Below are 25,540 nucleotides of genomic sequence, written 5' to 3' on the forward strand. Positions count from 1 at the left end.
AGACATAGATCAATGGAATGTAAGACCTGAAACCATAAAACTGCTAGTAGAAAATATAGGCAGTAAGCACCTTGATCTTGGTCTTGGTGATGGTTTTTTGGATTTGACACCAAAAGCAAGAACAGCAAAAGAAAAAATAAACAAGTGAGACCACGTCAAACTAAAAAGCTTTTGCATAGCCAAAGGAAACGACAAACAAAATTAAACATCAACAAACAGAATGGGATAAAATACTTTCAAATCATATATCTGATAAGAGGTCAATATCCAAAATATATAAAGGACTCATAGAAATCAATCAAAAAAAAGCAAATATTCTGATCAAAAAATGGACTGAGAAACTGAGTAGAAATTTTTCCAAAGAAGATACAAAATTGGCTTACATGAAGAGGTGCTCAACATCACTAATCATCAGGAAAATGTAAATCAAAACTACAATGAACTATCACCTGGCACCTGTTAGAATGGTTATTATCCTAAAAATAAAACAAGTATTGGCAAGAATGTGGAGAAAAGGGAACCCTTGTGCAGTGCTGGTGGGAATGTAAATTGGTGCAGCCACTATGGAAAACAGCTACTATGGAAATTTTTTTTTCGTCAGAAAACTAAAATAGAACAACCATATATGCAGCAATTCCACTTCTGGGTATATATCAGAAGGAAACAAAGTCACACTCTCCAAAAGGTATCTGTACCCCCAAGTTCATTGCTTCATTATGTGTAGTAGCCAAGACATGCAAACAACTTATGTGTTCATCGACAGATGAATAAATAAAATGTGATACACACACACACATGCACACCCTGAAATGTTATTCATCCAAAAAGAAAATATCGCCACTTTCAACATGAGGGACCATAAGGGCACTATGCTAAGTGAAATAAGTTAGAGAAATCCTAACCTAGAGTTCTTTAATAGTTCACAGCCACACAATCCCTACTATACAGTCTGAAATCCAGAAAACTCTGAAAACTGCAAGCTTGTTGTGGAACTCATTTGGAAGCAAACCAAACTGACTTGAACTTCTTTTGTGGTGACTTTGAACTGGGGGCCCTAAAGCTATGTACGGTTTTTCCACATCCCAGCTAATGTGAATGTTCATCTGTGTCACTGTATAAGTATTAATGTGTTTGATCATAAAAAAGTTTGAAAGATGATGAAAGAAAATGAATTATTAAAAATACCATAGAAATATTAAAGTTTAAGGATAACATATTATTCAACAAGTTTCTATTGAAGACCTATTTACTGCAAAACATATTAGATGTTGTAAAGCACAGAAAATATGTACTATAAAAATGAACTACTGAAAATTAAGTCAATCATTTTGTTTTAAGCTGTAAAATAAAACCACATAAAAATGAATGTAAATTTAGTGAATGATTATTAGGCACACATGCTTGTAACCACCATCCAGACAGAGAACTTCGCCAGCCATTTCTGATGTCTCTCCACATGTCATGTTCTGACCTCACCTCCTCTTTTCACCTGTAATTAACCACTCTCTTGCCTTTTATAGTAATCTCTTCTTTGCATTTCTTAATATTAGCACTCAAGTTTACACTATTAACCTCTACAGTTTAATCATGCCCATTTTTGATCATTCTTTTAATATTTTTAATCCACAGATTTTGCTCTTCTTTCTTAAAGAAAATCCTTTTCCTTCTTACAGTTTACCTAGTGTTAAAATGTGATTCACTGGGCCTACAGAACTTTTTATAGCCTGAGTTTTGCAGATTGCATCTTCATGTACCAGATATACATGTTCCTCCATCTTGAATATTGGCAGCTAGATACAAAGGCTTGGTTAAATATAGTTTCAATCTAATTGGCAGAACTACAGGTCGCATTAGTTTCTATTCATTTTGGAACACATCACCACAATCTTAGTGGCTTAAACACTACAAATTTTAGTTCTGGGGGGCAGATGTTGTATTTGGGTCTCATGGGGCTAAAATCAAATTTCCAGCAGTGCTAATTTCTATTCTTGGGGTAGCAAATCCATTTCCAAGCCTTTCCCACCTTCTAGAGTCTGCACTCATTCCTCACCTCATAGCCCCATTCTTCCACCTTCAAACTCAGCAGTGTTGACCCTCTCTGACAGTTTTCCCTTAGCTTCATCTCCCTCAGGGAAGGTTCTCTTTTTTTTTTTTTTTTGCAGTATGTGGGCCTCTTACTGTTGTGACCTCTCCCATTGTGGAGCGCAGGCTCAGCGGCCATGGCTCATGGGCCTAGCTGCTCCGCGGCATGTGGGATCTTCCCGGACCGGGGTACTAACCCGTGTCCCCTGCATCGGCAGGCGGATTCTCAACCACTGCACCACCAGGGAAGCCCAGGTTCTCTGCTTTTAAGAATTCATATTCGATAGACTCCACTTGGATTATCCAGGATAATCTGCTCATTCCAAAGTTTCTAATAGTAATCATATCTGTTAATCCCCTCTGTCATGTAAAGTAACATCTTCAGGGGTTCCTGTGATCTACAGAGGCATTATTTTGCTGACCAATCACATAGGAGCTATCTCATTCTTTCAAAATGAAGCAAATATTTCTGGTTTTCTCTTCATTGTCATGTGAGCAGTTTTTGATTCTCAATGTCTAGATACATCAGTTCACTGATGGCTGCAAAATGGAGATTTTCTAGTTTGCTCTTCATTTCTTTTTCATTTATTAACTGGAATGCAGAAGTATGTATTGCAAAAATAGAATATAAAAACATAGGATATGTTTTATCTTACCTTTTCAGATTCCCAATTCAAATGGAAAAGGTAGGATCAATGCCTGATTCTTTCCCTTTATTTATCAGATTTTAAGGTAATTATTTTTTCCCTATCATGCTTATAAGGATTTGATACTAGTGTGTGTGTGTGTGCGTGTGTGTGTGTGTGTGTGTGTGAGAGAGAGAGAGAGAGAAAATACAATTATTAACTTATGAATTTAAATATATTTGGTGGGTTTCAAGCCACTGCAAGCACTATGCCTATTGCCTATTATCCCATCTTTGGCCAGAGGGAGGGCCTTCAAGGTTATTTCTTAACGTTTTATCATGACCCTAGAAGTCTTTGATATTTTTCTTGCTATCTGACATATCAAAGTATTTAATATTCCATACTGATACTTCTAATTAAAATTCAGAACTGTAGAGCTTTTACTTAACTTTTTTATTAGATAGGTTTCTCTTTCATTTCAAACTCAGATTTTCAAAAAATGAGAGGATGATAGAATACCTTAAAATTACTCATTTTGCTTTGACCACATTACACTTATAGATGTCCTGATATACCAGTGCTAATAGTACAACTGCTAATTATATTATTAAAAGAGATATTTTTGCATATCCCATGTTTTTAAGTATAGTTGATTTACAATGTTTCAGGTGTACAGAAAAGTGATTCAGATTCTTTTCCATTACAGGTTATTACAAGATTTTGAAGATAGTCTCCTGTACTATAGAGTAGGTCCTTGTTGGTTATCTATTATATATAAATTAGTGTGTACATGATAATCCCAAATTCCCAATTTATCCCCCCCCCTTTCTTCTTTGGTAATCATAAGTTTGTTTTCTATGTCTGTGAGTCTATTTCTGTTTTGTAAATAAGTTAATTTGTATATTTTAAGATTTCACATATAAGTGATATATTTGTCTTTCCTTCTGACTTACATTACTTAGTATGATAATCTCTAGGTCCAACCATGTTGCTGCAAATGGCATTATTTCATTCTTTTTTATGGCTGAGTAGTATTCTGTCTTTTTTATCCATTTGTTTGTCAATGGACATTTAGGTTGCTTCCATGTCTTGACAATTGTAAACAGTGCTGCTATGAACATTGGGGTGCATGTATCTTCTTTAATTAGAATTGTTGTCTTTTCTGGACATATCTCAGGAGTGGGACTGCTGGATCAGTATAGCTCATGCTGTTTAAAATTCTACTCTATGTAAAATTCCATACCCAATAGACATTGCATTATATACTCTTTATTTTGACTTCATTTGTTCCTTGTTTTACAAAATCTAGATATTTATTTATTACTACTAGTTCTTACGTTGCTGTGCCTTTAATAGTTTTTCCCATTTAAAGCTCATTTTGGCAGATTTTTCAGGGTAATCTCATGTAAACATAACTCCCTAAGTATTTGCATGTTGGTAACTTTTTTCTGACATTTTTTCTTAAAAATTAACTTGACTTTCAAGTACATTCTTGACCCCCATTTTCATCTAGCATAGAGTAATATTCTTAAAAATGCTGATTGTGATCCAATTTCTATCTTTTATAAGTCACTTGATCTTTCATCCTAGATATGCAAAGAGTTCTTTCTTTATTTGCTCTCTAAATTTCAGAAACTGTTCTATAATGTTCATTGCATAGTACCTCAAAACTGAATTGTCATCTTTTTATACATATTTCAAATTTTATTTTTTAATTTAGAAGTCTTTTCTGAAATTACAGTTTTTAGTGTTTGTTCAGTTTTCTTCTTTTGGTTTACAGCTTCAGGAGATCATAAATTTTAATCATAAATTTTATCTGCCTTAGCTACTGTCAGTATTTATCACTTGCTTGAGGCTTTATTATTTCTTTCTTCATTTCATCTTTATTTTAAAAATAATCCTGTTTCACATTCCTTTTCCAGTAAGTCCACTTTAGTCTTTGATGCTGATATGATTTTTATTTTATTTATCTTTCCTAAATTCTGTAAACTCACTTCTAAGTTTTGTCTAAATCTCGCATATTTTTGCTCTTTTTCTATCTTGTATCATTTTCTTAATGACTTTTAACTGATTTTAAAATAGATGTTTGATCTCTTTTTGTGGGTGTGTCTTTCTGGCATGATTTCATTGCCTGTAGTAAGAAAGAGAAAAAGCAGCCTTTGAGCTAGTTTAGTACTATCACCAAGGCTTCAGTGTTTAGAGAATCTGGTCTAATTATCATAGCTAAGCTTTACTGTGTCCCTGTTATAAACAATTTTGCAACACTTCAATGTCACACACATTTATAACAGTAGTTTATGATATCCCTTTGAATGGACATCACAATGTTTTTCTCCATTCACAAGGTGATGGTCATTTGGATTGTTTCCAGATTGGGGCTGTATATAAAACTGTTACAAACATTCATGCAAAGGAATTTATGTAAATGTTTACTTCATTTATCTTGTGAAAATACATAGGAATTCAGTTCCAGTCATATAGTAATTTTAGGCTTCATTTTATTAAAACTGCAAAATGACTGCCCCAAGTAATTACACAATTTTACATTTCCACTAGCAAATTATGAGAGTTCAGTTGCACAACCTCCTAACATTTGATATTATTTTTATTTTAGCAAGTCTAGGGTGTATGTAGTAATAACTTATTGTGGGTTTATCTGATGACTAATGATGTTTGGCATCTGTTCTTGTAATTATTGATTACTAATTTTATCTTCTTTCCCCCCTGAACTATCTGTTCAAATATTTTGGCAATATAGATTGGGTTATTTTTTTTCTTAGAGTTATAGGAGTTATTTATATACTTTGGGTACATATCCTGTGTTATGTGTGTGTGTGTGTGTGTGTGTGTATATATATATATACATATATATATATATACTGCAAGTAATTTCTATTTGTCATTTACGTCTTTATTTGCTTAACAGACTGGGGAAGAGTAGACTTTTTCATTTTGATGGAGTCGAATTTATCATTGTTTCCCCAATTTCTTTCATGATTCATGCTTTATGTACCCTACTTAGAAAGCTTTGCAGGATAATAACTGCAAACATTTTTTCCTATTTCTAAAATGGTGCATACATTTAGTCTTTAACTTTAGGTATATAATTTGATATGAGGAAGAAATAACAATTATACACAACCTCTTCCAGAAAATAAAAGGAAACACTGCCTAACTCACCTTAAGAGACCAGAATTAATCTCATATTAAACCAAACATATAGATTTTTTTTTCAAAGCTATCTTTTCCATATTGTATAACGTGGGCAACTTAAGTAAAAATATGAACCATATATGGGTAGGTCTATTTTTGGACTATCTATTCTGTTCCATTTACTTATATCAAGTATAGATTTATAGTATGCTTTGAAATAAGTGAGCATAACTGCTATAGCTTGGTATCTTTTCTTCTAAAATGTTTTTGGATAAATAAATATATATATTTTCTCTTTTCACATACAGTTTAGGATCATCTTACCTATTTCTAAAAAAAATAGCCTGTTGGATTTTAGCTGAAATTGTATTGGACCTATAGATCAATGTGGGGACACTGATTTTGATACTTCTATTTATGCTGGGTTTAATATGCAAGGCTTTTCTAACTTCACCTTAACTCAGCAACACCACTCTGTTCTTCTTGGGATTCCCTTTCCTGTATCATATTTCATAAAGTAACTCCAAGGAGAATTCTGGAGGCAATTGTACAGTGCATCTCATTTGCTTTTCTTTTTTCAATGTTGATGATCCCGTACTTTTTTTCAGTGTCAGAAAACAGTTATTTTTACATTTTGCAAGTTTCCCAGTCATTTAATGGGGTAGGTTAAGTAATTTCCACCCGCTCGTTTATATACTCAAGTGGAATTCCTTATTTCCTCTTTAAAAAATTCTCTGTTGGATCTGTAGTGGCTTTATCTCATTCAATTTTCTCCCACTCCTGTTCAGTCTTGCAAGGAGTCATAGTTTATTCATATCTTCAAAGAACCCACTTTTAACTCTTTATTTTCAATATCAGTCACCTGTTTTCTATTATATTCATTTCTGCTCTTTATTGTTTCCTTCCTTCTCTTTCCCTTGGGTGATGTTACTCAATTATAATGATGCTATCAATCTATCATTCATTAATACATTTCACTTATTTTCTAATATGTGCATTAAAAACTATGAAATGTCTTCTAAACATTATTTTGTCTGTACCTTAAAAATTTAATATTTTATATAACGTGTCCATATATTCGTAAACATATTTTATAGTTTTCATTATGATTTCTTTTTCAGACGTCGATTAATTAGGAGTAATTGTTTTATAAATAGCTGAGAATTTTCTAGTTTACTTTATGATATAGACTACTACCTTAACATTATGAACAGAAGAAAAATTGATATGTAGTCTTTAAAATTTATTAATATTTGATTTATAATACTTTGTTCAATTTTGATAACTTTTCCACTTGCACTTGAAGATAATGTGTGTTGCCTTGGTTGGGTGCAGGTTTACTTCATTAAAACTAGGTCAGAGACCTTCAAGATGGTGGAGGAGTAAGACGTGGAGATCGCCCTCCTCCCCACAAATACAACAAAAATACATCTACATGTGGAGCAACTCCTATAGAACACCTACTGAATGCTGACAGAAGACCACAGACTTCCAAAAAGGCAAGAAAATCCCCACATATATGGGTAGAGCAAAAGAAAAAAGAAAAAAAGAATAGGGACAGAACTTCCACCCCTGGGAGGGAGCTGTGAAGAAGGAAAAGTTTCAACACACTAGAAAGCCCCTTCACTGGCAGGGACAGGGTGGGGGGAGCTTCGGAGCCACAGAGGAGAGCGCAGCAACAGCGGTGCAGAGTGCAAAGCGGAGAAATCCCCACACAGAGGATCGGTGCCAACCTACACTCACCAGCCTGAGATGCTTGTCTGCTCACCTGCTGGGGTGGGTGGGGGCTGGGAGCTGAGGCTCGGGCTTCAGAGGTCAGACTCCAGGAAGAGGACTGGGGTTGGTTGTATGAAGACAGCCTGAAGGGAGCTAGTGCCCCACAGTTAGCCGGGAGGGGGTATGGTAAAAAGTCTGGACCTGCTGGAGAGGAAAGAGACCATTGTTTTGGGGTGCACGAGGAGAGGGGCTTCCTCCTCCGTGTGCCCACAGAGGACCGTGCACCACCTAAGTGAGTTCCAGAGAAGGGCGCGAGACGCTGCTACCATCATGGACCCCACAGGCAGGCACAGAACACTAATGCTGTCTCCGCTGCCACCAAGGATCCTGTGTGCACGTGCAGGTCACTACCCACACCCTCCAGGGAGCCTGTGCAGCACACCACTGCCAGGGTCCCATGATCCAGGGAAGACTTCCCCGGGAGAACACATGGCATGCCTTAGGCTGTTGCAACATCACACCAGCCTCTGCCGCCACAGGCGTTCCAATTGTGACTACCGTACCCCTACCTGTCCCCAGGCTCAGTGAGCAAGAGACCCCTAATCAGCTGCTGCTTTAACCCCCTCCTGTCTGGGCTGAGAAGAGACACCTGAGGGCGGCCTACACACAGAGGCAGGGTCAAAACCAAAGATGAACCGCAGGAGCTGTGCGAACAAAGAAGAGAAAGGGAAATTTCTCTGTGCAGCCTCAGGAACAGTGGACTAAATCCCCAGAGTCGGCTTAATAAAACCTGCATGTCTGGAATACCTGAATAGAAAACAAGTGTTCCCAAAATTGAGGCGGTGGACTTTGGGGGTAACTGTGGACTTGGGGTTTGATTTCTCAGTTTGATTTGCTTTTGGCTTTATGTTTATATCTTAGTTTATTTTTTAGTGATTGTTTTTATTTGTGGGTTTGTTTAGTGGTTGCTCTCTCCCATTTTTTTCCCTCTTTTTGTGAGTGTGTGTGGGTATGTTTCTTTGTGTGATTTTTTTCTGTTTAGTTTTGCTTTTACCATTTGTCTACGGGTTCTGTCTGTTCATTTTTTTGTTTTTTTGTGTGTGTGAGTGTGTGTGTGTATGTTTGTGTGGTTTTCTCTGTTTAGTTTTGTTTTTACCATCTGTTTTGGGGTTCTGTCTGTTTTTTTTTTCTTCCTTTTCTTCTGAGCTGTGCAGTTGACAGGGTCTTGGTGCTCCAGCTGGGTACTGGGCCTGAGCCTCTGAGTTGGGAGAGCCAAATCCAGGATGTTGGACCACCAGAGACTTCACAGCCCCATGTAATATTAATCAGCGAGAGCTCTCCCAGAGATTTCCATCTCAATGCTAAGATCCACCTCAACCCAATAGCCAGCAAGCTCCAGTGCTGGATGCCCCATGCCAAACAACTAGCAAAACAGGAACACAACCCCACCCATAAGCAGAGAGGCTGCCTAAAGTCATACTAAGCTCACAGACACCCAGAAAAAAAAAAACACCAGACACGGCCCTGCCCACCAAAGGGACAAGAGCGAGCCCCAACCACCAGAACACAGGCACCAGTCCCCCCACCAGGAAGCCTTCACAAACCACTAAAGCAACCTCACCTACTGAAGGCAGACACCAGAAATAAAAGGAACTACAAACCTGCAGCCTGAGAAAAGGAGACCCCAAACACAGTAAGTTAAACAAAATCAGAAGACGGAAATATGCAGGAGATGAAGGAGCAAGGTAAAATATCACCAGACCAAACAAATGAAGAGGAAATAGGCAGTCTACCAGAAAAAGAATTCAGAGTAATGATAGTAAAGATGATTGAGAATCTTGGAAATACAATGGAGACAATACAAGAAATGTTTAACATGGACCTAGAAGAACTAAAGAGCAAACAAACAATGATGAACACAATAAATGAAATTAAAAATACTCCAGAAGGAATCAATAGCAGAATAACTGAGGCAGAAGGACAGATAAGTAACCTGGAAGATAGAATAGTGGAAATAACTGCTGCAGAGCAGAGTAAAGAAAAAAGAATGAAGAGAATTGAGGACAGTCTCAGAGAGCTCTGGTACAACATTAAATGCACCAGCATTCAAATTATAGGGGTCCCAGAAAAAGAAGAGAAAAAGAAAGGGACTGAGAAAATATTTGAAGAGATTATAATCGAAAACATCCCTAATATGGGAAAGGAAATAGTTAATCAAGTACAGGAAGTGCAGACAGTCCTATACAGGATAAACCCAAGGAGAAATACGCCAGGACACATATTAATCTAACTATCAAAAATTAAATTTATTTTTGAATAAATAAAATAAGAAAATAATAAAAATTATTAAATTAAATTAAAAATTATTTAAATAAGAAAAATTATTAAAAGCAGAAAGGGAAAAGCAATAAATAACATACAACAGATTCCCCATAAGGTTAACAGCTGATCTTTCAGCAGTAACTCTGTAAGCCATAATGGAGTGGCAGGACATATTTAAAGTGATGACAGGGAAAAACGTACAACCAAGATTACTCTACCCAGCAAGGATCTCATTCACATTCCATGCAGTAATTAAACCCTTTACAGACAAGAAAAAGCTAAGAGAATTCAGTACCACCAAACCAGATTTACAACAAATGCTAAAGGAACTTCTCTAAGCAGGAAACACAAGAGAAGGAAAAGACCTACAATAACAAAACCAAAACAATTTAGTAAATGGTAATAGGAACACACATATCGATAACTGCCTTAAATGTAAATGGATTAAACGCTCCAGTCAAAGGAAACAGACTGACTGAATGGATACAAATACAAGACCCATATATATACTGTCAACAAGAGACCCACTTCAGACCTTCAGACCCACTTCAGACCATACAGACTGAAGGTGGGGGGAAGGAAAAAGATATTCCATGCCAACGGAAATCAAAAGAAAGCCGGAGTAGCAATACTCATATTGGACAAAACACACTTTAAAATAAACACTATTACAAGAGACAAAGAAGGACACTACATAATGATCAAGGGATCAATCCAAGAAGATATAACAATTGTAAATATTTATACCCAACAAAGGAGCACCTCAATACATAAGGCAAATGCAAACAGCCATAAAAGGGGAAATTGACAGTAACACAATCATAGTAGAGGACTTTAACACCCCACTTTCACCAATGGACAGATCATCCAAAATGAAAGTAAATGAGGAAACACAAGCTTTAAATGACACATTAGACCACATGGACTTAATTGATATTTACAGGACATTCCATCCAGAAACAACAGAATACACTTTCTTCTCAAGTGTTCATGGAACATTCTCCAGGACACATCATATCTCAGGTCACAAATCAAGCCTTGATAAATTTAAGAAAACTGAAATCATATCAAGTATCTTTCCCAACCATAACACTATGAGACTGGATATCAATTACAAGAAAAAAAGTGTAAAAAATACAAACCCATGGAGGCTAAATAATACAGTACTAACTAACCAAGAGATCACTGAAGAAATCAAAGAGGAAATCAAAAAATACCTAGAAACAAATGACAATGAAAACAAGACGACCCAAAACCTATGGGATGCAGCAAAAGCAGTTCTGAGAGGGAAATTTATAGCAATACAATCTTACCTCAAGAAACAAGAAAAATCTCAAATAAACAACCTAAACTTACACGTAAAGCAATTAGAGAAAAACCCCCAAAGTTAGCAAAAGGAAAGAAATCATAACAATCACGTCAGAAATAAATGAAAAAGAAAAGAAAGAAACAATAGCAAAGATCAATAAAACTAAAAGCTGGTTTTTTGAGAAGATAAAGAAAATTGATAAACCATTATCAAGGCTCATTAAGAACAAAAATGAGAAGATTCAAATCAACAGAATTAGGAATGAAAAAGGAGAAGAAACAACTGACGCTGAAGAAATATAAGGGATCATGAGGGACTATTACAAGCAACTATATGCCAATAAAATGAATAACCTGGAAGAAATGGAAAATTTCTGAGTAAACTACAACCTTCTAAGACTGAACCACGAAGAAATAGAAAATATGAACAGACAATCACAAGCATTGAAATTGAAACTAATTAAAAATCTTGCAACAAACAAAAGCCCAGAACCAGATGGCTTCACAGGCAAATTCTATCAAACATGTAGAGAAGAGCTAACACTTATTCTTCTCAAAATCTTCCAAAATACAGCAGAGGGAGAAATACTCCAAAACTCATTCTACGAGGCCATCAACACCCTGATACCAAAACCAGACAAAGATGTCACAAAAAAAGAAAACTCCAGGCCAATATTACTCCTGAACATACATGCAAAAATCTTCAACAAAATACTACCAAACAGAATTCAACAGCACTAAAAGGATCATACACCATGATCAAGTGGAGTTTATCCCAGAAATGCAGGGATTGTTCATTATGTGCAAAACAATCAATGTGATACACCCTATTAACAAATTGAAGGATAAAAACCATATGATCATCTCAATAGATGCAGAAAACGCTTCTGAGAAAATTCAAAACCTGTTTATGATAAATACTCTCCAGAAAGTGGGCACAGAGGGAACCTACCTCAACCTTATAAAGGCCATATATGAGAAACCCACAGCCAACGACATACTCAATGGTGAAAAACTGAAACCACTTTCTGTAAGATTGGGAGCAAGACAAGGGTGCCTACTCTCAGCACTCTTACGCAACATAATTTTGGAAGTTTTATCCACAGCAATCAGAGAAAGAAAGAGAAAAGCAATCCAAATTGGAATAAAAGAAGTAAACTTGTCACTGTCTGCAGATTATATGATACTACACAAAGAGAATCCTAAAGGTGCTACCAGAAAACTACAAGAGCTAACCAATGAATTTAGTAAAGTAGCAGGATACAAAATTAATGCACAGAAGTCTCTTGCATTCCTATACATTAACAACGAAAAAACTGAAAGAGAAATAAAGAAACATTCTCATTTACCACTGCAACAAAAAGAATAAAATACCTAGGGATAAACCTGCCTAAGGTGACAAAAGACCTGTATGCAAAAATCTATGACACTGAAGAAAGAAATTAAAGATGATACAAAAAGATGGAGAGATATACCATGTTCTTGGATTGGAAGAATCAACATTGTGAAGATGACTATACTACCAAAAGCAATCTACAGATTCAATGCAATCCTTACCAAACTAATAAGGGCATTTTTCTCAGAACGAGAACAAAAAATTTTACAGTTTGTATGGAAACACAAAAGACCCCGAATAGCCAAAGCAATCTTGAGAAGGAAAAACAGAGCTGGAGGAATCAGGCTCCCTGACTTCAGACTATACTACAAAGCTACAGTAATCAAGAAAGTATGGTACTGGCACAAAATCAGAAATACAGATCAACAGAACACGATAGAAAGCCCAGAGATAAACGCATGCACATATGGTCACCTTATCTTTGTCAAAGGAAGCAAGAATATACAATGGAGAAAAGACAGTCTCTTCAATAACTGGTGCTGGGAAAACTGGACAGCCACATGTTAAAGAATGAAATAGAACACTCCTTAACACTGTACACAAAAATAAACTCATAGGGCTTCCCTAAGGCGCAGTGGTTGAGAGTCCGCCTGCTGATGCAGGGGATGCAGGTTCGTGCCCCGGTCCGGGAAGATCCCACGTGATGCGGAGCAGCTAGGCCAATGAGCCATGGCCGCTGAGCCTGCGCGTCCGGAGCCTGTGCTCCGCAACAGGAGAGGCCACAACAGTGAGAGGCCCGAGTACTGAAAAAAATAAAAATAAAAAATAAAAATATAAACTCATAATGGATTAAAGACCTAAATGTAAGGTCAGACACTATAAAACTCTTAGAGGAAAACATAGGCAGCACATTCTATGACATAAATTACAGCAAAATCCTGTTTGACCCACCTCCTAGAGTGATGTAAATTTAAATGAAAATAAACAAATGGGACCTAATGAAACTTAAAAGCTTTTGCACAGCAATGAAACCATAAACAAGACAAAAAGACCACCCTCAGAATGAAAGAAAATATTTGCAAATGAAGCAACTGACAAAATATTAATCTCCAAAATATACAAGCAGCTCATGCAGCTCAATATCATAAAAACAAACAACCCAATCCAAAAATGGGCAGAAGACCTAAACAGACATTTCTCCAAAGAAGATATACAGATTGCCAATAAACACATGAAAGGATGCTTAACATCACTAATCATTAGAGAAATGCAAATCAAAACTACAATGAGGTATCACCTCATACTAGTCACAATGGCCATCATCAAAAAATCTACAAACAATAAATGCTGAGACGGTGTGGAGAAAAGGGAACCCTCCTGCATTGTTGGTGGGAATGTCAAGTGATACAGCCACTATGGAGAACAATATGGAGGTTCCTTAAAAAAACTAAATATAGAACTACCACATGACCCAGGAATCCCACTACTGGGCATATACCCTGAGAAAACCATAATTCAAAAAGAGTCATGTACCACAATGTTCACTACAGCATTATTTACAATAGCCAGGACATGGAAGCAACCTAAGTGTCCATTGACAGATGAACAGATAAAGAAGATGTGGCACATATATACAATGGAATATTACTCGGCCATAAAAAGAAATGAAATTGAGGTGTTTGTAGTGAGGTGGATGGACCTAGAATCTGTCATACAGAGTGAGTCAGAAAGAGAAAAACAAATACCATATGCTAACATATATATGGAATCTAAAAAAAAAAAATGTTTCGATGAACATAGGGTCAGGATAGGAATAAATATGCAGATGTAGAGAATGGACTTGAGGACACGGGGCAGGGGAAGGGGAAGCTGGTACAAAGTGAGAGAGTAGTGCTGACATATATACACTACCAAATATAAAATAGATAGCTAGTGGGAAGCAGCTGCAAAGCCTAAGCTGCTCAGCTTGGTGCTTTGTGACCACCTAGAGAGGTGGGATAGGGTGGGTGGGAGGGAGGTTCAAGAGGGAGGGATATGGGGATATACGTACACATATGGCTGATTCACTTTGTTATACAGCTGGAACTAACACAACATTGTAAAGTGATTATACTCCTGTAAAGATATTAAAAAAAAAAATACTGTCAATTTGCTGCTTGTGCTTACATACCTACCATAGCATTTTTTTTCTTTGTTATATTAGCTATCATACAATAAATGTTAAATGTGTGGTATGTGAATATCTCCCATGAATTTTGAATACATATGTGTATGGTATATAATAAAATATATATTTTTATGTATGTATATATCTAATATATTTCTTTCTACCTGTGCTTTAAATATTTAAAATCTATATTATTTTGCATATAACTTTTGAACTGTGATATGTTCCTGTTGGGTTTCTTTTTCTAAATTACAAAATATTCCTCTGTCCTTTAGTGACACATTTGTGCTTGAAATGTACTTTGACTACTATTAGTATAGTTACAGTATCTTTGTTTTGTTTAGTGTTTATATATTTACTTTTCTTTACTTTTAAAATTTTCCATGTCCTTATCTTGAACATAATGCTCTTGATAGAAGCCTACAGTTGTGTTTTGCAGTTTATATTTTCTGAAAATCATACTGTTTTCCTGAAGTATTTTCTGTTCGATCCACCAATTTTTAAAAAATATTCCTTTCTCTCCATTTTAAATTAATATAAACAACTAAAAATATGCTAAGGACAGTGAAATATAAGTACAGATGTAAAAATACTACTACTATGTGCAGAGGGGCTTCACAGTATACTTCAGTGATAGAGAAGTCCTTCCTGAGAAAATGACACGTAAACTGATTAACAGAAGATGAAGGAGAGATAATCACTTGAAAATTTTTTAGAATAGGGTTATGGATAGAGAAAATAGCAGAACAAACTCCCAGATACAAAAAAGAGGTCGGCCTGAATGGCCATATCATAGAATGGAAGAAGTTACATAAGATGAAATTAAATAAGTTGTAAAAATATCTTAAGAAATGAATAAATTTGGTGATAAAGAATTTGTATGTAGAAAATTATTAGACTATAGATCTAAATTTTTAAATCAAAATGTAAAAATATCCCATGAATGCAGTGCTCATCCCAACATATTCTACAAAATGCTCTTATAATTGCACATTGGAGATTTTCTGCCAGACTTTTCTTGCTCTTGTAATTGCATATTGGAGCTATAGAAAATAGAAAAATAAATATTTATTAGTCTTTATACATTAAATTAGCAGGTTTTATGTGTTTATAAGGTCTATATTGATTTTGGTTGTATTGGATGAAATGTCACATAAAGTTTAACTTTTACAAGAATACAATTATGATTATAAAGATAATGGATAAGAATATTTCCAAATCCATGCTAAATTGTCATAAAACAGTATGGTACAATTTAACTGCTGAAAATGTATCTTTCCAAACTGTAATGACTCAAGGCAAGCATCCAATAAACTGTGAAATAAAAACTGCAGAGGCATTATCTCAAATTATAATCTTCAAGTAGCACTGCCTAGATAAAAAGCATTTTATCATTCATTTTAGGAAAATATTTCACATTTTGTATTTATGATAAAGAGCTTTGAAATTTCACATATGAATGAGTTAATAATGCATTCATAAACACTTTCCAAATGGCACTTCCATTCACCTTGGCATATTCACTGCATCCAAGATTATAAAAGGAAATAGCAATTTCTCGTCATACAGTAATTTACTTGTATTCTGATGTGAAGAGAAAGTGAAGATCTCTTTTGAAATGAATTAAAAGTAGTACTGTAGAGATAAGACACGATGATATTTTACCATGACTAATTTTTTAGGTCTTCACGATATACAGTACTAAAACATTACTTCTTGTAGTAAAGATTCTCAATATCAAATTTTAGTAAATAAAATTTTGAAACATTCATTCATTTTGTTGTTTTCCCATTAGGAGAATTAGCAGAAGAGACAGATTATTACAAGGAAACAAATGACATTAAACAAAAACAAATGCGAAACGAATATCCCAAATTGGAGTTATATTTAAGTATAAAACGTCTGTGTATAGTTCTTTATTCATGGATTAGTAGAATCACCTACCTTGGTTTAACCACACTTTCAGACACACATATACATCACACATATGTAATTCCCTATCTTAAAATATATACTATCCTTGCTTTGCTTTAGTTTGTTGATAACAATCTTATTCTGACCTACTAGATTATAATTATTGCCCAAAGAATAGTTTTCAAAAACAAACACATGGTTTTAAAATTCTAACTCTGTCACTTGACAGTTTTGACTTTCAAATACTTCATTTGTATACTAAGAAAAAGAACATTTATCTCACAGACTTTTTAGCAGAAGGTAGAAAAATATCAATAATATTGCCTAAAAATGTGCACTTATTAAGTAATGACTATGTAACAGCAACTATTCTAAGTATTTATTTAATCATTAGACTAAACATATGAGAAAGGTAATTGTATAATTACTATTTTATGGATGAACAAACTAAGAATTGGCTAAATTAATGCATGGTAGAGAAAGGCCTTCAAACCCAAGTTCTTAATAACACACATTTACCTTTATTAAAAACAGAAGTATTGATGCATAGGTAAATCCTGTAGTCTCTCAAGGCAAGGAATGATGATTATAGACACAAGATATTTGTGTGCATGTAAGTTTTTGTTATGATATCACAGAGTTATCTGAAGATTTTCTTCCAGGCTTTTCCTGGCTTGATTGTCCCAGTTAGATATCCATTATGTCAGGGTTGGTTCTCTTTCATAATTAGCATTCTTGGATAATTATGAGTATAAAAAAGAACAATTCTGGTTTAGTTTCTAGAAACTTGGAAAGTTCCCTTTTATAACTTTCTCTTATTTCTTAACTCTATTTTATCTGTACTTAAATATGATCAATATTTATTGATATGTAATATGTAGTCAATTAAATAAGCACCCTAAAAAATCCTCTTTACCCATATGCCTCCTTTCAGTTTAAATACTTTTCTCATTTTCATAATGAAAAAAGTTGTCTAGATATTCTGATGCCCTATCTCTAAACTGTCAATCTAGTATAACATGTTTACTGGCTTTATTATTTTCTGAAAAAATACTTATATAAACAGTGAACAAAATTCTACAGAAACACTTAACTTATCTTGCTCTTTTCCTTCACAGCATTTTAAAATATTCAGCTAGATATGAGAGAATATGACTGAGGAGAGAGGGATATGTAAGAAATATGGCCAACATCAGGAAATTAGAGAAATTCTAGAGCAGAGTGCATGATCAGTACCAAGAAACCATGGATAAGCTGATCCAATTTATCAGATCTTTAATTCCCATTCACATGAGTGTACTGCAGTGTCTTCACAGAAGAGTTATATAGGCACATTGTCTAAACAAGTGGTTTCAAAGCCTGACAAAACATATCTAGAGACACAGCTGTAACAGCTTTTTAGCCTCTGCTGACCAGGAATGAATTCAGAATAAGTGCTGAACAAGACAATAAGCAGCATCAGTCAAAGGAGAGAATCAAGAAAGATACTTAGGGCTTCCCTGGTGGCGCAGTGGTTGAGAGTCCGCCTGCCAATGCAGGGGAAACGGGTTCGTGCCCCGGTCCGGGAAGATCCCACATGCCGCGGAGCGGCTGGGCCCGTGAGCCATGGCTGCTGAGCCTGCGCGTCCGGAGCCTGTGCTCCGCAACGGGAGAGGCCACAACACTGAGAGGCCCGCATACCGCAAAAAAAAAAAAAAAAAAATTTATTTGGCAGGAACATCTGGATGGATAGATAGAAGTGCCATTAATTCTGATGAGATGGACAAGAAATGTAATAGACAGAAGCACAGAGAAATAGTATTCAATTTGAACATGTTAAATATAGGATTCCTATGAGACAACTAAGTTGAAATTTTGACATATGGCATATAACATGTGACTTAGAAAACTGGATATATGAATCTAGTTTTTAGAAATAGATACAGGCAGGAGATATAAACTGCAGATATATGAATAAAGGCTTTGTAGAGTAAAATATCATAGAGAGAGTATTTAGATAGAGACAGTAGAGTATGTTAATGGAAGGATGAATACAGACCCTATGTAACTGCAGTTATAAAGGAGAAAAAAACAGCATTATATAACGTAGTAAAAATCTAGACCAAAAAATTGTTTTTTTATAAATTGGCGAGCTAATTGAAAAATTTATGTGAAAACACAAAAGACCAAGAATATCAAAAAGCTATGAAAATAAAGAACAAAGTTGGATGACACACTACCTGATTTCAAGGCTCATTAAAAAGCAACCAGCAAATAATGAAATATTGGTATAAAAGCAGACATAAATTAATGGAGAAAAAAAAGAGAGGGTAAAGAAATAGGTCCTCAAACATTTGGTTTCCAAGAAAGATATAATGGGAATGCAAAGAGAAAAAGAAAATATTGTCAACTAGTGGTGCTGAAAAATTGAATATACATCTATAAGAAAAATTAAGTTCTACCCTTGCCTAACATCAAAATTCAACAAAATAATCAAAATTTAATCAAAATAAATCATAGACCTAAATGTGAACATTAAACTTATAAAACTTTTAGAAGAAAACCTGAGAGAAATCTTTGTGACCTTGAGTTTGTCAAAGGTTTCTTAAATAGTATATACCAATTATATAACATAAACAGAAAGTTATATGTATATATATATACAATAAGCTAGACTTCATCAAAATTTTAAAAATTGGCTGTTTAAAACATACTCATCAGAAAATAAAAATACAAGAAAAAAACAATACTTGCTAAACTAATATCTGATAAAGAATTTCATTCAGAATGTATTTTTAAATATGTTACAATAACAAGACAAACAACCTTATAAAACATGGGCAAAGGTGTTAATTAGATACTTCACAAAAGAAGATGTACAAACGAAAATTGCTCAACCTCGTTAATCATCAGAGTAATAAAAATTAAACCACATTGAAATACTACTGCTAAGTGGCTAAAATTTTAAAGCTAATAATATAAAGCAATGGTGTAGAACATGGTGCACTTTTCATTCATTGCTTGCAGAAATATAAAATAATATAAAAAGTTTGAAATGCAGCCTTGCAGTTTCTTATGGAGTTAAACATGAAGTCACCATTGACCCAGTAATTCTAATCTCAGATATTTACCCAAAAGAAATGAAAATATATGTTCACAATTGAAGATTTGTTCTAGAATGTTTATAGAAGCATTAGTCATAATTCCCCAAAAAGTGGAAACAGTAGGGGGGATATATGGATAAAGTTTGTACCTCCCTCTCAATTTTGTTTCAAACCTAGAACTCCTCTAAAAAAATAAAGTATTTTTTTAAAAAGTAAAATCCTGAAGTAAAGGTGAGTTAGTTAGTATTTAGGCTGGGCTCCAGTGATATTACTGAAAGTACAACTTAAAGTATAACAATCTGAAAACATTCGGTAACCTAAAGCTGTCCTTATGATTTACTAGTGATGATAATGTATTCGGATTTGTCCATGAAGTTTTAAATACTTGTAATTCTAATGGGATGTCCCCTTTACTCACTCTAAAATGCAAATGAGGCAATGGTGATAACTTCCCCCCCCTTTTAAAGAATCCTAATTAGAATTACATAGTTCTGAGGAGGAAAACAATAGAGAAAACCCAAGAATACTTTAAAGAGTTAAGCAATACCACAGTGAATTTTGGCAAGTGGATAAGCTTATAAATTCTTTTACTGTAACTTAAAAATGTGATGGGGTTTCATTTGTATAATTTCAAATTATCTTGCTCAAATTCTTATTTATAATGAAATAAACAACATCTTGAATTTTCCAGGTTAGTAAAAGCCAAATCTTAAAGAGGTAAAAAAGTAAGAAGAGGTTATTTCAGAACTTCTAGGCACTTGTAGAAATGTTGAATGACATTCAGCACAACAGACACCTGCTGCTTTTCTGAGATACCTATAGAAGTACTCTCTAATTTCCATAGGTTTTAAAGTGCTCCGATTTAATGGCAGTGGGGGAGGCAGTTGAGAAATCATCATGTCTACAAGCTATATCAATAATAAAAATTAACTGCTGATACAAGCAGGAGCATCAGTGTCTCACAATAGCATAAAGAGTCCGTATAATACTTATGATGCACTATAAGATTCAATGAGCTATTTCTATCACGTCACACTTGTTAGAGTGTCTATTAAAAAGACGAAAGAAAACAACTGCTGCCAAGGATATGAAGAAATCTGAACTCCTGCATACTGCTTTTTGGTATATATATATATTTATTGAAGTACAGTTCATTTACAATGTTGTGTTAGTTTCAGGTGTACAGCACAGTGATTCAGATATATATAAATCATGGATATATCAGGAACTCAGAGAGCTACCGCTAAATAAACCAACTAATTTTTCTGGAGCAAAGTTTATGAATGTGCACCCTAAGTGGGTAAGTAAAGATTATAAGTGGTCTAATCTCAGGTGAGATTAGATTTAGTTACCAAATGAACTATGGAAAAAATACATAATTTTCAGAGCTTTTTGTATTTCTGAAGTTTTGACAAGGCATTGTGGAACACAAATTTATGTATTGCAAGCACATAACACAATATTTTACTTTAAATTATGTATGTAAATACTGTATGTAAAATGATTTCATGATCGAGTGATATGATTGAAGTTTTATGTGTAAATCAGAAAACATACTCCAAGTAGAAAATAAGTCTACTTATTTTCTAGAGTATGTGGCCTAAAACAAAGACATTATATATTTTCACTTCTTCATTATAATGTTTGTCTTATATTGCTTTGTTTTTTTCAATATTTAATGCAGGAAAATATTTGCCTTGAATTTTTTTTTGCTTTGTCAATTTACAAGTTATTTCATGAAAATATCTCTGAGATAAAAAGCTATATGAGGTGATTCTCACCATTATACATCAGTGGCCTTTTAAATCTTCTGTGTCTTGATCAAGTAGCCATTCAGTTCATGCCCTAAATGCTAGTATAAACATGGGGGAACCCACTAACCAAATATATTGTTTCAAAAGCCACAAAGATTTTTTTAATATATTACTTTATACTAATTTTTAAAAAATACATAAAAAGGAAATGCTAAATACTTGCTATGATGTAAGAATAGCAAGAAAAATTTTTATATATATGGATATAAAAGAGTAGTTCAACTGTATAGGTCTGTATGTTTCTGTGTATATGATTTAAATATCTTAAACTAAATAGAAATATAAATTTGAAGCTATACTAATGATCAATCTAATAATATGTAAAATATTTTTAAACATTTAAAATAAATATTTTAAAACATAATATAGATTTTAACATAGGGTAATGTTAATTCACACTATGTTTCATATTTCTCTTGACTTGCTGAAGACCTTTCCATTCAGGAAAAGAAAGAATCCTAGACTGCTGATGAATTTTAGTTTCAAAATGAATGCTTGACTGGAAAAGGAACACTAGTGGATTTTTAAGCATGTAGCTATTGCTAAAAAGAATTGTGAAAAAGGGCTGATAATAAAGAATTAAACATATATTACATATTGTACCTTGTATATGTTTATAGCATTTGTAATGTATTTTCAAGATTGCATTATACTGTCTTGGAGAAAATTATATGAGATTCAGTAACTTGGAAAGCTCTGAAGTTTCTTAAAAAGTGTATGCAGGTAGGGAAAAGGCATTTGGGAGTAAGGGGGACATAAAGCCATATCCATATCTGATGTGGCATGGCAAACCAAATCAACTTTCTGTAGGCTAGTTGATTATTGAAGGATTCTGGTGCTAAGGAAAAAAATAGCTTCCAAATTATAAACTGCTCTCACAGACTTTTATTTCATAATAATCTAGATTGTCAGTACTATTAATGTTCTTTCAAGTACTTATTAATTTATTGATGATTTGATTTTCCAGATTCTCCCTACTTACGTTCATACTGAATCCAGGTTATAACCAAGAAAATTAAAATACATCATACATGGATAAATGTTAGTAGTATTTTTTTAGGAAAAAATGGCATCTAATTGTAATGATCTCTTTGTTATTATTGTACTATATATAGAATGTGTGTGCTTTGGATATTGAAATTACACTAATATTTCATGTGTTTACAAGGGATTGTTTGAATATTTATGTATTCATTATATATCTATGTTTTCCTTCAGGAGTTTTAGAATCTAATAAAACTGTCACAGAATTTCCAGCTGAAATGAATAAATAAGTAGATGCTTGGGTTCTTTTTCATTCCATAAGTAAAGAACACTGTAACTTTTAAAACTTCTCTTCACCCACAAAATAAACTTAAATCAATTATGATGCTAATATGATGAGATTTCTCATTTGCTATTCAAATTCGTCAACACCTATTTAACCAGAATCTCAGAAATGTATGTCTATACTTTGTTTTATGTAAAAGAAAAAATAAATGGGTAAATTAACCCTTAATGCTTTTCTTTCTGCCCAAACAACAACTGCAAATTTAAGATGTGAGACATTAAAACGAATTCATTAGTATCACCTCTCCTTAACAGCTTAACTATATCCTAATATAATCACAGAGAAACATTTTTGGAATGGGAGAGTAAAAACTGAAAATCTGCTCCTCCACAAAAGCAAAAACACCGGGAAAATTTGTCAAGTTGACCTATTCAAAACTCTGGAAATTTACCAAAGGATTGCAACAATCCAAGGATGATATAACTACAAAAATCTGCTGATTTTCAGTTAAACAATGAGCTTAGTTATCTCTTATCCTCCCTGTTTTCAGGTATATAGTAGCCTATACGCCAAAAGCTCAGCACACACTGGAGGGCGGATGATGGTTTGCAGCTTCCCAAAAACTCCATCTCCAGAATACTGTCACTCACTCCCTGACTGGTATTGAAGTTCCCTGGAAGACCCCATTCACTGGGCTTATCATTATTTGATCTGCCTCAGGAGAGTTACCTCTGATGCAAAAGACCTATCCTCAGAGCATTTATCAAAAACCTATCCTCAGAGCATTTATCAAAAACAATCAGCTGCCTCAGAAACTAATACCAATCTGGGCAAACAAGAGGGTAGCCAAGAAGAAAAATAACTGAGGGATGAGATGTCCATAGGATCCTTGAAAAAGTTCTAACAGTCTTAACACTCCAAAAGAGTTGCTTTGCCACTCTAACAACAGAAAGATGTGTTATTGCTGTTTTTACCATCCTTGTAAGTACAGAGGAGAATTCAGGCTATTTCAACTTTAATGTTCTAATTGATGAGGGATTGTTATAATTACATGAAACCTTAGTGATTATTGAACTAAACACAATATAATGAAGTTTCCTGAGAAATTACTACTAAATGAAATAAAAATCAAGTAATAAGAAACACAGAATGTTATTCATTGGTTTTATTATTTCAACATTCAGTAGTTTCCCAGACTGTCCAGTATTTAATAATATTCTTTAACACCAAAAAACCTGAAAACTCTTAGAAGAGAACCTAGGGGAAAAACTTCATGAGATTGTCCTTGGCAATGATTTCATGGTCATGACACCAAGCACACAAAACCAAAAATAGTCAAGTGGGGCTACATCAAACTAGAAAGCTTCTGCACAGCAAAGGAAACAATCAACAAATTGTAAAGGCAACCTATAAGACAGGAGAATATGTATGCAAATCAAATATCTGAAAATGGGCCAATATCGAAAATATATATACAACTCAATAGCAAAAAGTAAATTTAAAAATGGGCAGAAGATATGAAAAGACATTTTTCCAAAGAGGATATAAGATGGCCAACAGGTACATGAAAAGATGCTCTACATCAATAATCATCAGAGAAACAAAAATCAAAACCACGATGAGATATCACCTTATATCTGTTAGGATGACTATTATTTAAAAAGATAAAATTTTAAAATATGTGTTAACAAGGATGTGGAGAAATTTGAAACCTCCTGTACTGTCAGTGAGGATGTAACCTGTTCAATCACTATAAAAACAGTATGGAGTTTCCTAAAAAATTGAAAAAGAAGTACCATATGATCCAGCAATCTCACTTCTGGGTTTATCCAAAGGAATTGAACTCAGGGTCTTCAAGAGATATCTGCACTCCTATGGTCACTGCAGCATTATTCACAATAGCTAAGATAAGGAAACAATCCAAATATCCATCAATGAATGAATGGATAAAGAAAATGTGGTCTATATGGAATATTACTTATATAATAAATTTATCATATTATATAAATGTGCTATATTATGTATTATATCTTATTTGTTATATATTATATAATATTTTATTACGTATTATATAAATTTATTGTAATAATATGAGATATTATTTAGCCTAAAAAGGAAGGAAATGATGCCATTTGCAACAACGTGAATGAACTTGGAGAACATTATACTTAGTGTAACAAGTCTGATGCAGAAAGACAAATATTGCAAGATCTTGCTTATATGTGGAATCTAAAATAGTCAAATTCATAGAATCACAGAACAGAATGGTGGTTTCCAGGGCCTGGGGAGAGGTGGATATGGGCTGATGTTAGTCAAAGTGTACAAAGTTTCGGACATGCAAGATGTATAAATTCTTAATATTTAATGTATATTGTGGTACCTATAGCTAACAACACTGTATTGTATACTTCAAATCTGCTTAAAGGGTAGATCTTAAATTAAGTCTTCTCACCACAAAATAAAGAAGAAAAAGAAAAGAAGAACTGCATGAATGTGCCAGATATATTAATTTTCTTGATTATATGACCATTTCACAATGTACACATATTAAAATATTAAACTGTACACCTAAAATATATACAATATTTATATGTCAATTATACCTCAATAAAGCTGTTAAAAAATCTAGAATTTCAATAAACTTTAGCTGGAATCTTAGGCATATTTTGACAATATTATTCAAAATGTTGCTTTGTTTTTTATTTTATTGGTCAGTTGACAATTTTTCTGGTTATTCTCACTTTACAGA

This window comes from Delphinapterus leucas, chromosome 2 (assembly GCF_059928025.1).
Source record: "Delphinapterus leucas isolate spDelLeu-1000000601 "Yukka" chromosome 2, BTC_Dleu_Yukka2, whole genome shotgun sequence".
In the NCBI taxonomy this organism is placed as follows: Eukaryota; Metazoa; Chordata; class Mammalia; order Artiodactyla; family Monodontidae; genus Delphinapterus; species Delphinapterus leucas.